The sequence below is a fragment of the Stylophora pistillata genome, chromosome 3, assembly GCF_964205215.1.
Source record: "Stylophora pistillata chromosome 3, jaStyPist1.2, whole genome shotgun sequence".
Taxonomy (NCBI): Eukaryota; Metazoa; Cnidaria; class Anthozoa; order Scleractinia; family Pocilloporidae; genus Stylophora; species Stylophora pistillata.
Genome location: NC_142521.1, coordinates 38,416,030 through 38,430,382, shown reverse-complemented (window position 1 = coordinate 38,430,382; position 14,353 = coordinate 38,416,030). Strand labels below are relative to the sequence as shown.

At 36.8% G+C, this 14,353-nt stretch overlaps 1 long non-coding RNA gene across 1 annotated transcript; it reads right to left on the bottom strand.

Annotated features, from left to right (window-relative positions):
* Positions 1–308: 308 nt before the first annotated feature.
* On the bottom strand, positions 309–4,482 carry LOC148736006 (uncharacterized). The gene is made up of 3 exons (XR_015999371.1): positions 4,375–4,482; positions 2,913–2,970; positions 309–2,560 (listed from the first exon to the last, which is right to left on the bottom strand). It is a non-coding gene; the product is annotated as an uncharacterized LOC148736006 (long non-coding RNA).
* Positions 4,483–14,353: the final 9,871 nt, after the last annotated feature.

Here is a 14,353-nt window from a genome sequence, read left to right as displayed (position 1 = left end):
GAGCGCGGTTAGAGTAATAACGAGAAAGACTGGGAACGAGTCAAACTGATTGAGGAGGACGATGGCGGGTAGTGGTGTCTTTGCAAGAACCTTGATCATCGGGTGAGTACTTCGTACGTTTTTAAGTTTCAGCGATAGAATTCAAAGGGAAGGTATAAAAGAAGTGGGAGCAAATATATTGGAAACAGAAGTTTGCTCAAAGCATGAAAACCCCGGGTCAGGTGTAGTCATTTCGGGTAAAGAAGGATACACTTTAATCTACACTTGATTAAAACTTCGCTCGAATGGGACTTAACACAGACAAGAACTTTAGTAATCCTTATTTTATTGTAAAACGTAAAAATTTGATGGTGAACTACGCAGGGGAATACTTGTATCCCTTATTTTCACTTAAGTTCTTCACTTGATTTCGATAGAAGAAATTAAAGGTCTCATCTTTACGTTCACTATAAAATTATGTACACTTTTTTAAACTCAAATAAAGCAACCTATGGTTTATAGCGAGATTTTTTAAACCATTCCATCACCTTGCAACGCAATTCCTTTCCTTTTTACTTAAGTAGCCAAAAGTAGCAACCTTTTAAAGTAAACTTGTGTCTCGAAAACCTCGACCTGGAGGTAACACTTCTGAGCACAGTGATATGGCTACTTAACTATGTTTTTCAAACTCTCATTCACAATAAGAGAAAAAATAATAAAATAACCCGGCTGAATATTTAGGCTTGCAGCTTAGAAAATTACTTAAGTGCTTGTAAATATGAGGATTTTTGTCTCTCACTGGATGTTCCTTTGGCCTTAGCTAGTGGAAAAATGTTGAGTTGTCTTACTATTAAATGTAACCTTGGTTACATCCAGTCCATCTACACTGACAACTAACAAGGGATTCTGAGGCATCCGAAATTTGATCTATAGGGCTTAAGAGGCTTTCTCTTTTATTTCCACTCAGTCAATTTTGCCTGAAACTCTTTCAACAGAAATATTATACTTAGGAAAGAACTAAATTAGATCTGGTTTGATTCGAAATAATTTTCTGACTGCATTGGGGGCCATAATTATTTAGGGACTTTTGCAAGATCTTGAAAATTGAATTATAGGCATATTTGTAACATTGTTAAATATTTGATTTGCATAGTTCAGCTACGAAATTCATATCAGATTGCTTTAAAACCTTTCTAGTTTGCAAAGAAAGTTTGAATTACCCTCTCAATATAATTATTTGAAACGGCAAACTTAAGCATATTCTGGCCCCTATAAATCAGGCAAAATTATTTTTTACACAAAACTGACCGAGTGGAAATAAGGGAGACAACCTCTTAAGTATTTTTTTTTTCTTTGGAAGAAATGGAGATGATCCTTTAGTCAAGGTGTTAGCAGAAATCCTTACAGCCTTATTATTAAGATTCTGGACTCAATGAACATACGGCCTAATTATAACAGAGGCATGGTATAGTGGATCTTCACTGAACTGAATGAACACAACTTCATAGGGAATCACTATTTTAAAAAGCTAAGGCTATGATTAATCCTTTGACTCCTATGAGTGACTAGCATCTAACTTCTCCTTACAATGTCACCCCTGAATTACACATTCAGGTCACAAAAATGAAGGAAATGATCACCAACTAAACACACTCTAGATTGTTAAAACTAATTTTTGTTGTTAACACTTTGGAAATGTATTAAGACAGGTATTGAGAATATCCCCTCCTGATATTAGGGTTTAAAGGGTTAACAGTACACTTTCTGAATGAATGCAGTCATTGTTGTATTGTAGCCTTAACATGTTGTGTTCATTCAACTTTGGTATGACTTGTATCAACCCTCTACACTCTAGCATTAGTATGCACATTCTCCATACTGTTCTCTACACATTTCCTAAGGTGCTGACAAGGAGAGTTTGTTTATTTATCAAGAGCTTCTCCAGTTAATGATCATTTCCTCAAACCTTCATGGCCTCGTGTGTGATTGAAGGATGATATTGTATGGAGAAATTAGATCCAAGTCCCTTTAAAGGTTTAAGTAGGAGATTTTAAGTTATTGGGACAGTGGAACCTCGATTTAATGAACCTCTATACAACGAAGTTGTTGGTATAATGAACTGATACTTCAGTTCCAGCCTGGCTAAAGTTACAGTAATAGGAATGCTGTAGAACCTCTATAATTATAGCGAACCCTCCATATAGGTAAGCAATTTCATTAAATCGAGCTTCCACTGTACATGTTATCTATTTCTATTTACTACTTGAAAGGAAAAGTTGAAGAAAAAAGTTGTTCCTTTACGCATAACCAGTATAGTAAACAAGAAAAAACCCTAATATTGTAATAGAATATCATTTGCACTTGTATACTTATGGTTAGGTGAGGTACACATGAAATGAATTTAGTAGTAATTTGTGATCTGCCTTTGTCTTGGTATGATCAAGTTTACTGGTATTACTGATCATGAGGGATGTAACACAATTTATTTTTAGTGTTTGGGATCTTCCCTCTTTCTCTTTCCCTTTCGATCCTTGTGAGATCTTTTTTCCTTTCTCTTTTTTTTTAACCTGCCTGGCTCCATCTTTTTTTTCCATGTAACATAGAGGGAAAAGTGAGAGATTAGTTGAATGTTGTTATGTGCTCACTAGAATAAAGGCAAAAATGAGGGTTGTTCATGTTTACATACCATCAACTGATGATAAAAATAACAAGCTAAGGGGCTTGTTGGAGATATTTTGGGATGTACCCCCCAATCAAATTCACAACCATTATAATTTTTTTGTTCATTTACTGGAAGAAACAGGTGCCTCACTGTGCTTCACCATGGCACAAACACTGCACAAGCAAGTTTGATAAAGAAGAGTTTTGAATATAAATATGAAGTTGGTGGTGTTAACAATGGTCATGCTTATTCTATTTACTATTTTGTTTACCTTTCATTGTCTCTGAGAGTTCCTCTTCGTCTGAGGGATAGTTTCCCTTGAATGACACCTGCAATGAAACAAAGGCAGAGGGTGATATGCCACTCATCCCATAAGTGGGTTAGGGTGTGTAACGAAAGACACGATAGAACAAGAGTGCCAAAGCAGTCGTACACAGAAAGGGCAAACAAACTTTCAATTACAGAGGCAAGAGAGCCATCCGCATTTTTATTTCTAGTTTATCACAAGCATCACTTAAACTGTGAGAAAAGTAGAACTTTTTGGTACCACAGACAGAATAGGTTTGGAAACAGGATATAATATATCGCTCCTCGTTCACGGTGCCTCCGAGTATAAAGAGATCTTAAAGAGCTAATTCTCTCCTATTCACGGCAATAAAATGGTTTGTTGTAATTTTTGTGTGATCAAAGTATAGTTACGATTTCCTGTTCGAATGACAGTCATGCTGAGTACATTTCGTCTACGGTCTGGAAAGATGCACCAAATGGGTAAGTGATAAAATAGTTAAGTAAATGATTTAAATTTGAGCGGTGATTTATGAGCGAAAGGATCAAAGGTCTCTCGGCTGGGTAAAACGATCGATTGTCTTATTCGTCAGTCCAAAATTTCCGAGTATGTTGGTTTATTCTTCTCCTATCCTCTTTCCTGTGGCGTGGAAAGCTGACTCGGAGTTTTTCTATTTTATGAAAGCGTTAGTGGGTTGAAGCAGATTTTAAACTCGAAAATTCTCAGAAACGAAACAAATTGTTGACCGCTTCAATGTATGATTCTAGGAACAGTTCAATTATTTTACAGTTTGCCACCATTAGTCTCTGATACGTGGGAATCGTTTGATTCCAGTAATTCAGAAAACAAAGTGAACTACAGACGCGTTTAGTCAGACGGCGTTTGTTTGCTTCTTTGCATTCCGAGAAATCTCATTTGAGCGACCAATGAAGTTACATGGTGGTATTCTACTTTCTTCTGCGATAAGCTAAACATGGAGATGCTATTTTCATTTGTGCGTCTCCTGTTTGCCTCTTCGTCTGATCTATCTTTGCTATTCTTAATGTTCTGCGAGTAGGTGAAACAACCGCGGTGAAAGAACAGAAAGGATCGAGGAGGACTTATGCTACTATGGAGATTAAGAAATGGTCATCATGAATTCCCGGAATAATCAAGCAGTTGCGAGAATATAAAAGATGCAGTTCGTGATATGCATGCTCAAGAAAATGTTACGTCACTAATCTTCGATATAACTACTGTTAAATTGTATCAGGTTTACTTACTTCAATAAGAAATGGTTTAAACGAATCAAAATACGATCGAGATGTTCGCAATTTAAACAAAGCGGTCGGTTCGTCAATCCAAAAATGGACCCCGTTGCTGTGAAAGACTGGATTGCTTTGATTAAAATCGAGTTTGGACCGCTGACTTAAAGATAATCAACACAACCTAAATATATTTCTCCTACCATGCAAGTTTGAAGTAAAATAAACCTGCTTCGGAAGGATCGCACTGAAGGTTGAAGCTCCTTCGAAGAAAGGCTATTCCATTACTGATGTTTACGTTTTTAAGCGCATTTTTCTTTCCAGAAAACATCTCGTTTACGCATGTTCATTTTTCATTTGCATGAGGTGTAAACTAAATTGAACTGGTGTCACGTTTTCCACTTAAGGTTAAAATAAAAAAATTGCCTGCGCCGTGTCACGGCTTGAAAAGTGAATGCATCCAGCTTAATATTTCGAGATACCTGGAACCCCAGACGGAACAAAACTTTGTAGAAAATTTTATAGAAAGTAATTTCTCTGTAGCTAAAGGATTTACCAAATAAAGTTAACGTGCTATGGAATAAGTATTCCATACTTATTGTCCTGTCCGCTAAATACGTTTAATGACGGGGAAGAAAATTAAAAGTTATCTGTGGTTCTAAACTAAAGAAGTGTTCGGATTGACAAGTGGTAGAAAATTAGAGTGAGTGATTGTAAGACAACATGTTTGCTGTAAATGAAATGAACGATTTTAAAGAAAAAATGGAATGCGTGCCTCATAGTATCGATGTACTGGAAAAGTTCATAAATCGTTTATTACCGAGTAAAAACTATCCATAGGCCTGTTTCAACGTTTTGAGACTAGAGATGGAAAGACAGAAATCAGGTTTCTGAGGGTGTGACGGAAACGGTTTGTTATCATGTTGCATGACCAATAAGGCGTGGTGATTTTGACAAATGTAAGCTGAATCAATAGATAAGAATCGACAATGACCGGAAATTCCTGTGTGATTATTTTTTACCTTAATTTCATTGTTATCATTTGTAACATCAACTCAAATATCTGTTACATAACCTCAGTAAGTGCTATTAGCGTGACGGATTCTTAGGTCTCTAAAGTAAGATCCAAAGTTGAGACTAAATTCTCCTAAGAACCTAAAATCTTGGTTATAGCTATCGCATTACCCTGATTTAACAAACAGTTCTTATAACATTAACTTCTTTCCCGAAGTTGTCGCCTCGAAAAATCATTTGCAGCGTGGAAACCTTAGAAAGGGCTGGTTTCATAACTTATATGCTTAAGACGTGCGATCAATTGCTCCCACATAACGGTTTTGTGACAAGGCAAATTTGGGTTTAAATCAATGTTATGCCGGTGAGGATAATGTTTAAGGAAGCTAGCTATTTTCTTCCAGTTGCAGCGCCACCTCTAGCTCGGCAGCAGCCGTAAAATATAGGTAAACATTTGAAAGAGGTCCATGATCAAAGTATAGTTACGATTTCCTGTTCGAATGACAGTCATGCTGAGTACATTTCATCTACGGTCTGGAAAGATGCACCAAATGGGTAAATGATAAAATAGTTAAGCAAATTATTTAAATTTGAGCGGTGATTTATGAGCGAAAGGATCAAAGATCTCTCGGCTAGGTAAAACGATCGATTGTCTTTATTCGTCCGTCCAAAATTTCCGAGTATGTTGGTTTATTCTTCTCCTATCCTCTTTCCTGTGGCGTGGAAAGCTGACTCGGAGTTTTTTCATTCTTAGTTTTCAAATAAGTCGGAGGACTGGTAAATTATCTACTCGCATTGCACTCTGAGACCGAAGGCCATGTTAAGGAGAAGCCTTTGCACGAGCTCTGGTATGGGTTTGTGGAAGGGGTGCAATTTCTCTCTTTTCGCTTTCATCTTGATCACTGAGTCACTGACAAAAAAGCGATCACGTGAGGGTTAAAGCATTTGTCAGCGAGAAACCTTTACATTTGTCCCTTTTTACATTGATGAGCAACTTGAAGAAGCCTGAAACGGGCGCAGACTTCTTCTACCATCTACTTTAATTGAAGGTGTTCTTGGTTCTCTGCCAATATGAACAATCTGAATTTCGGAAAAATTTTTACTCGACTGTTACAAGCAAATTATACTTCAGAGCATGGCCTCTGGGATTCATAAAAAGTTTATTACATTAACGGAGCACTAGCTTTCCAAGGAAAAGAAATGTTGCCATGTTTAACGCTTTGGATGGAGCGAGCCATGGCAATCGTTCTTCGAAGCGTCAAAAAGGAGGCGAAAATATATTCAAAGGTTATACATCTGTAGTTACCGATACTCTATTATATTAGAGACTTGATGTATAGAAGATTGGGTTTAACTTACCAGTTTTTCGACGAAAAAGCCCTGAGATGCTCTTTCGGGGAGAGAATTGTGATTTATAACTTTTAAAATTTGATTGTTTGCAGCTGTTTTATGGTTGACTTCTCTTACTTAGAAAGTCGTAATTATATGCAAAATTGACATCCGATTGGACTCCTTTGTATTTTCAAAATCTGCCCCCACAAGAGAAGTCTAAGGCGCAGAATTGTGCCATGTCAAAATCGCAGAATGTCTTGTACACTTTCCATAATCACTGGTTATTTCCTCATCACATCAGCTAGTAACAAGCTCCAATGGAAAATTAATAGCAGTCTCGTAAACGTGACGTGCAGAAAAATTTACCTGCATATGCTTTTTAACCAAGTTTATTATTTTGTATCAATTTCCAAGAATTTTGTTGGTTGACAGCTCTACTTGACAAACGAACTAGGTTCCCTTGGAAGCTTCTGGTTTATGTTTTCCCTTTATATACAGAGGATCTAGTTCGATTGAAAAATATTTTGGTTGACCTAGAGACTTAGATAAGATGAACCCATCGATAAAGTTGGTTTCATTTGGCTGCATAAGGGGTAGGGATCATTCTGGGATATGCTCATGTTTGATAAAGATGTCCTCTAGTTGTCATGTGTTTGAAGTCTTGTTTATTCAAATCAATCTTTGATGTTATATAATGCTGTTTTCTATGAAGAGTACAACTGATTTATTGAATGGTTCTCTTACAAGAGATCTTCATGTTCTTTTAATGTAGCTGATCTTTCACAAAATTTGGTGTCTAACGTAGTATTTCAAGTTTACCTTTTTTCATACGGAAGTCTAGGAAAGCAAACTGAATGACATAACATTGTTTTTGTAACGAACTGAAAGCTTTAAGTATTGTTTCGTCCTTGCTGAGCAATAAATTAAGGAACTCAATGCATTAATAAGCTAGTAAATAAACATAGATTACCAAACTACTCATTTACTAGTGTTGAAAAAGGACTCACTTAAAAAAGTGAGGGTGTATCAAAAGATAATTAAATTGAAGTATAGAGCAGGTCGGTATTTATCAATATTTTCTTGTAATAGACCCATGTGTATTTGTAAGAGTCAGACACACGTATCAAACAATTGTAAATTTCAACTGAGTTCAGATATAAAGAAAAACCCTGGTCTTACTCCTGAATGCACATTGACCGTAGCAAACAAGAACGGCACCTTATACCCAAGCTACTGAGTTGGTATTTGAACAAAATTCAGGACAACAATGTGTTGCAATGAGTTTATGCTCTTTGATTTACAATAACAAACAAGGAATCTATCCTGCTAATGATCTGGCATCAATAATCAATATTGGAAATCAGTTGCCGTGTATTCAAGTTTGTCTCAGTTAACCAGACAATCATTCTTAGCGCAGACAGAATTACCCACACTTTTAAATGTGCTGGAGACTGACTATGAACTTCAATACAGTGAATGTTACACCGGCAGTACTCATCAAGAAGTTACAATAGAAGGATATCAGTACTGTACCTCCTTAGATAGAGCCTTTCTATTACTTATATCTGAAAATTTCAACAGTTTTGTCTTGACAATAGGATCTACTGCGGTTGCTATCTATTGTAAAGGCAGTGTTGGCTTGAAAATATTTGATTCTCATGCAAGGGATATTTATGTTAGAAGCCATTCTCAAGGTACATGTGTGCTGCTTGAGGTATCATCACTGAATATCTTAGTACATTATTTTCGGAGTATACATAACAATGATATATTTGAGTTGAAAGGGGTTAAAATTGATAAAATTCAAAATAATGTCCATTTTCAGTCATGCCTGTGAAACCAGAAAGTTCAATGTGAATTGTGCTGCGGCTGTCCATTCACTCTACTACTCCGCAATAAAATCATGTAGTTATTGGAATTCAAACACCTTCTCTAATGTTATTCAGTGTGGCAAAAGATTACGAAAATTTATCTTTGGACAAGTATTTACTGTCAGATGATTTGCCAAAATCTGACGTTTGTGGAACTGAAGTAAGTTTAGATCTTAAAAGTGGTTACATTGAAGGAATATTGTCTGATTAAGTTGACAGCAACTCAATTCTCGAAAATCTTGTAAGAAGTAATAGTTGAATACAAAGGGTTTTTGATGTGGTTTTCAGGTTTTTGTACGACATATATTCTTAAACCCACAAAAAGGTCAAAATATGTGTAGTCCCTCTTGGTATGCAATGAAAGTCAAATGCCTCTAAATGAATAAACTAAAACTGTAAACACCCCTGCTTCTCTTTTTGTGGCCATCAGCAGTATTCAATATTAAGAGAATTTTCTAATAAAAACAATATGAACTATTAAACAGTAATATCAATTCAATCTACTGATTTCTGACAACTCTCCTTGGGTGAACATTTGGCAACAAACTATGACTTGGTACCAATAATAGATGAAAAATTCCCTTCTCCTTGCAGTGAAAGGCAAATACATTACCTACTCAGGGTTCCTAGAAGCCTCAAAAGTCCTCGAAGTGCCATAACAACATTCATTACACTCCAGCAGACAAAAATAATCACAAGTAGACTTATTCGTGACCGAAAATGATGAAATTGTGCGACGACAGTAACAATGGTAGTTCGCTAAGATAACTGCAGATATGCGATGTTGAAAGCCCGAGGTCACGCAGATATGCGTCTAGGTTTTATATTAATATACCATCTCAATTGCAATTCCTTGATATGACAAACACTTTCGACTAATTAACAGTTTCCCGCAGATGTAGCCTCGAAATAATCGTTTGCAGTGCGTAAGCAACAGTTTGAATGGGGAAATATGAAATATTCTTTAGATCAACACAGTAAGATGGACCCCAGTTTCATCGAAAGAGCTGAATTCATGCACTGTGACACGTTGAATCGGTTGCTCCCACAGAACGTTTATCTCAAACAATAAACTTCTAAGTTTAGGACTACATTATGCCGGGGTGGATAAATTTAAAGCAGCTGGCATTCTTTTTCTAATCGAACAACCACCTTAGACATCGCAATAGCGGTAAAACGAACCTAAACATTTGTTAGACAAATGCGACGCTGGTCCATGAACAATCTATGCGCGATCATATTCAAATGATCCTGATCTGATGCAAACTCTAATATTTTATTTCTGGTCCGCGAAAATGCCAATATGCGCAAATTAAAAAATGAAAAGAAGAAACTTTGAAATTTGAGTGGTATTTCTCAAGCAAAAGGACCAAGGATCTCGAAAAATGGCCGATTGTTTATTTCTACTGGTCCAATTTTCCGAGAATGTCCAATATGCTAACTCCAATATTTTGATTCTGGCCCACAATAATGTCCAGGTGGGAAATGGCAAAATGATAAAACAAGTCTTGGAATTTGAGTAGTATTTCCCAAGCAAAAGGACCAAGGATCTCGCGGATCTTTATAGCCAAAGGCCACGTTCGGAAGCCTTTGTAGAAGCGCTGGTATCGGTTTTTTAGAAGGAGTACGACGGTGAGAGCATCGCTATCTCTCCTATCGTGGTTTCCTTTCTTAATAAACCACTTAGAAAAGATCGATTTCGAGAGGATGAAAGCATTTTCCAACGAGAAACCTATGCATTTGTCCCTTTTTCCATTGATAGGAAACTCGAAGAAACACTGTAAGGGTTTAGGCTCCCTCCACTACTCATTTTTCTTCGAAGCATTCATGGTTCTCTCGTTGAACGATGTGAATTTTGGAAAATTATACTCGGCTGTTAAAAGATAATTGTACTTTAAAGCTTGGGCTTTATGGACTCTTGCTATCTTTGTCGATAATCCGCAAGGGGAGGCTTGTTGAGGAAAAGATAATATTCTGAGTTTCAACGCTTTGGATAGAGCCAGCCATCGCAATCGTCCTTCGATTGCTAGGCTGACTGGTAAACGTACATTCAAAGGCTATAATGATTGATATTCTTCCCGGCCTATTGTAGCCTTGATATAAGGAAGGTTCGAATTATCTTACCAGTTTTCTCCACGAAATAGCCTTGAGATGCTCCTTCGCGGCGAGAATTGTAGATGCAGCTGTTTTATGGATGACTTCTCTTTCCCAGAAAGTCGTAATAATATGCAATGTTTACCCTTTGAAGGCACTCTTTCGCATCCTCAAAAGAGGTTCTAAGGCTCAGAATTGCTTCATGTCAAAATAGCAGTATCTATTGTATATTTTTCATGAACCTTGAATATTTCCTCCTCACCTCAGCTAGAAACATACTCCTACCGCACTAATTAGCACATACGTAACGATACGTGCACATAAACATGTTTTTCTCCGAAAAACTGCTTGCCACTATTTAAAAAGCGTTTATTATTGTGTACCTCAATTTCCGAGAATTTGGTTCGTTGATAGCACTACATGTACTTGAAAAACGAAATATGTCCTTAAGGAGGTTATTGCCTCAATGTTTCCCTTTTTAAGTAAAGAGAAAATGATCAACTGAAAATGATCTTGGTTGACCTGGAGACTTAAATTAGACCTGTCTGTTCGCCCAAACGGTAGCGATCATTGTGAGATGAGATCATACCCGGTAGAAATGGTTCCTGACAATGATTTGGTTGAATTCACATCAATAAAATCAAACTTTGATCTTCTGAGTTTGGTCTGAGATGTCACAAAATTTGCTCTTTTTGTCGGGAAACGAAATTTATTGCAATGATATGGATTTATTGTACTGTCCAACAATTTAAATTATAGTTAGTGTTTACAACTCTAGTTTCTTTAGTATCAAACTAATACCCGCTTTGCTAGTTTTAACTCTCTCATCTGATTGGAAATAAATAGTGAAAACAGACCGATATCTAAACGATAGCGTTCCTACATAAGGGGTTTATATGGGCTTAGTATTTGACATGGTCTCTCGAAAGGCATTGCTTTGCCTGTTAACCCATCTTGTATGAAAATAGGGTGTCATTTCTTTCAAGTAGTTGATAGAATTCATTAAATGTCTTGTTGCTCTGCTATTGTTTTTTTGGGGGGGTTGGGGAGGGGTGAACGGTTAGCCTAGGAATCACCCCATTACATGAGAAAACTATTGAGCTTGAAAGCAAAATTTATCTTAAAAATAACATACGGTTAGTTGTTAGTTTAATGAATAATTAGACTTCCATTGAATGTAAATCGGAATTTTTACCAACAATATTATCTGCCTTCGCACAGGTTGAAGGCTACCTACTTTTTTCCCTCTGAAAAAAAAAAAGGCTGATATCAAGGCTAGTTTCAAAGGCTTCATTTGAATGAGTACCTAGTTTTGTGAAAGTAAAAGATAAAAAAGCAGTTAATGATTTATTTAGGTTGGGAGTTATTTTGCTTTACTAGTCCCATCCAAACAGTTTTTTATACCAGGGTCGGTTTGCTCGCCTGAGTTCCTCTTTCATTCTACTGATTTCGTTTGTCAAGTTCGATATCTCGTTTTGGCGCTGCTGCTTTTCACTGTTTGCTTCTCGGAGTTGATACCTCAAGGTGTTGATCTGCTTTTCCATTCCTGCTGCTTCCATGTCGTGGATTTTCTTTGTGAGGATATCTTCCTTCGCTTTACACTCACTGATTTTGTCGCGGATCTCCCTCTCTTTTTCCATTTTCATTTTACTTAGCTAAAGCATGATACAAAGAGTAGATTCAAGTTTCTCGATTGAGCTATTCAACAGCATCTACAAATAACATTAGCTTTTCTTTACATGTAGATCCATTTCGCTCCTCCTTCGGCAGGGGCTCTCGTGGTAGAGTAACACGAAAGTGATTTGAAAACCCTTACCCTTGTCAAGAAATATTCCTTGATGTTCTTGCAGTCGTTCGGTATCTCATTCATGTTGTCTCTCAGGAGCCAAATAAAATATGGAAAAGTTTGATGGAAGGCGTCTTCATTTCTGATTGGGCGCTTAGTTCCAATATCTGATCTAGCCTGAATTTGCTGCGACAGTCTTGCTATGTAGCTAATAACTTCTTAAGGGCTGTAGAGGCTCAATTTCTTAATTTACTAAAACTGAATTCGAACCGACTAACAAAAGGTACGTCCTGAAATATAGTTGCTATTTTTTGCAATTGAAGATGAGAGCTGATCTCACAATTATGGAAATTACTTACACTGTGAGCAGTAATGAAAATAAAGCCTGAAAAAATTTCAGGCTTGTGGGGGAGTTGAACCCATGACCTCTGCGACACTAGTGCTCAGTTGGCAGGCTTTATTTTCACCGCTGCTTAAGCATTGTTTATAACTGCGAGGATCAATGTTATATTCATTTGCTAATCCAGAGTTTAAATATATGATATTGATCTGTTGACTGTCATTCAAGGATACTCCAGTTCATTTAGTTCATTTCTTTTAGGAACTCCCTTGGAATTGTAAATCAACACAGATGCCATTAAAACTGTCAAAATGAAGATTTGATTATCAGTTTGTTCTTTTGCTCCTGTGAAATTAGTTCCTTCTGTGTCCAGCAAGACAACCTTTACATCACGACCACTAGGATCCTTAGAAAGACAGAAAAAAAATTTCTCATTAGTTTTTATGTTGAAAAGGGAATTTTTAGTAGAATATTAGATAATTAAAATTAATTCTCGGTATTTAAATAATTTTGACGTTTAAGAGCGAATGTTACCAATGATCAAACATTTGGTGGCAACAGCTAAAAAATCAATTTCGCCCATATTTCAAAGTGAAGTAGGTCTCAATGGCAAATAAACCACTGGATACTTCGTTTGGCTAGATATCGATTTATTTTCGAGAAAATCGATATCAACTGAATTCCGCCAAAATGTGGCTCATGAGGCTCAAAATTTCGGACGCATCTCGGAGCGTCGCGTCACAAAATGAAAACACCTGGATTGATAAAAAGTACCAAATCTTGAAAAACAACATCAAAACATATGTTGATTGCAATTTGAGCAATTTGTGACCATTTATTTACACAATCTAATTGAATTTATCCGACCTACTTCCAACTAGATTAAAAATAGGTCAAAAGTATCCCGTGATTTAACTATGTGCTATACAAAATAATTAACTGGAAATCTGGGATTCGGAGGGCGGAGGGTAGTTCTTTTGGATCTCCAAAGGATTTTTTGGGGAAATGATTGGGGGCGATTTAATCAAATTTTAAAGTTGGATAAAATGCGCCGATTCGACGGTGTCGTCAATTAGCCGAAAATGTACACATACTCACGCAAACTCAATTTTTTCGCATTTTACGTCCAACCTAAAGCTAATTTAACATAGTATGCTCTTACCTTCCATGTTTGTGAGGATTGCAGTCCTGAAATTGTTGCATCTCCCTCACAATAGCGATATTACTTGGAAGGATAGTCAAAGCCTCCTAATAATGCTTGTTCACGAAGCGTATCTCGGGGTTTTTGATTTGAGGTTTCTCTGTATTCCTATTTCGTAGAAAAAGAAGCTGTAATTACCTCACGTAAGAGATCTTTGCTTAAATGTTAGTCTTCAACCGAATCATGAACCAAATTTAAGCGCAATTTTGCTTGTTCAGAAACGTGCTTCTCGTGGGCGGAACAACGCTAATTAATTTAAAATGAGATCCACTGAAATCGACAACTTCGCAAAAATAGAACCTGATTGTACTGTGAAACACGCGGCTTTAGGAACTTAGGTCTTGTTTTAAATATACGAAACATTTCGTGATTAAATGTATCATAATTAATTGTATCATGGCATTTTATCAGGGTATTTTATCTTGGTCATTTTTCATGGCACTGACAGATACAACATTTGTGAAATCGCGTGCCGGTCCAAGTTGTCAAAATTTTCCGTTGCCGGGATCCTACTGGAGATCTGCACCGCGCTTGGTCATTATGTTTT